Source organism: Gavialis gangeticus, unplaced genomic scaffold (genome assembly GCF_001723915.1).
Source record: "Gavialis gangeticus isolate Ggan-Ray unplaced genomic scaffold, GavGan_comp1, whole genome shotgun sequence".
Classification (NCBI taxonomy): domain Eukaryota; kingdom Metazoa; phylum Chordata; order Crocodylia; family Gavialidae; genus Gavialis; species Gavialis gangeticus.
In genome coordinates this window covers 12,949,800-12,950,525 of record NW_017729001.1, presented here as the reverse complement: position 1 = coordinate 12,950,525, position 726 = coordinate 12,949,800, and the positions used below count along the sequence as shown (strand labels likewise).

Sequence of the window (726 nt, the reverse complement as noted above, 5' to 3'; positions counted from 1 at the left end):
ACACACACACACACACACACACACACACACACAGAGCAACATTCAACAGCACATATGCAGGTACAGTCACTCCAACAACTGTGACTTCATGCACACTCAAGGCCAGGTTGAGCTGACAGACAGCAGGCTAAGCTGACAGACAGCAACCAATGAGTGCACAAGACAGTGCAGAAAGATCTCAGCAGGGCACGTTCAACTGATTAACCCCTTGCACCCTCAAGGCTCTTGATCTTTGCAACTTTACGTCTGTGCCTTGCATCATGAGCTGCAGCCTACCCCGGTATGGTCTCTCCTCTAAGCTTTCCACCAAGGCTACTAAAGGACGAGCAGGACACCATCTCCCCTCCAAAGCTGAGCACAGCACTCTAGGTTGCACCCAGACTTCCTTCCTTTCCACCCCCCATCCAGGCAGCAAAGGAATGAAGTTGGGTCCTATAACTCGCATGATTCGGGGCAGCAGGGCAGGCCCTATGAGGAGAGGCTCAGGGACATGAACCTGTTCAGCCTCCACAAGAGAAGGCTGAGGGGGGATCTAGTGGCCTGTTACAAAACTAGTCAGAGGGGACCAGCAGGCACTGGGGGAGTCCCTGTTCTCCCAAGCACTACCAGGAGTGACTAGGAATAACAGTCACAAGCTGGCAGAGGGTAGATTTAGGCTAGACATCAGGAGGCACTACTTCACTGTCAGGGCGACTGGGATCTGGAACCAACTTCCAAGCAAAGTGG

The 726-nt window shown here is 52.9% G+C and overlaps 1 protein-coding gene across 2 annotated transcripts in view; it reads right to left on the bottom strand.

Annotated features, from left to right (window-relative positions):
• Positions 1 to 726, bottom strand: part of BCR (BCR, RhoGEF and GTPase activating protein) — a 160,852-nt gene that overhangs the window by 49,029 nt on the left and 111,097 nt on the right. The window lies entirely within an intron of this gene.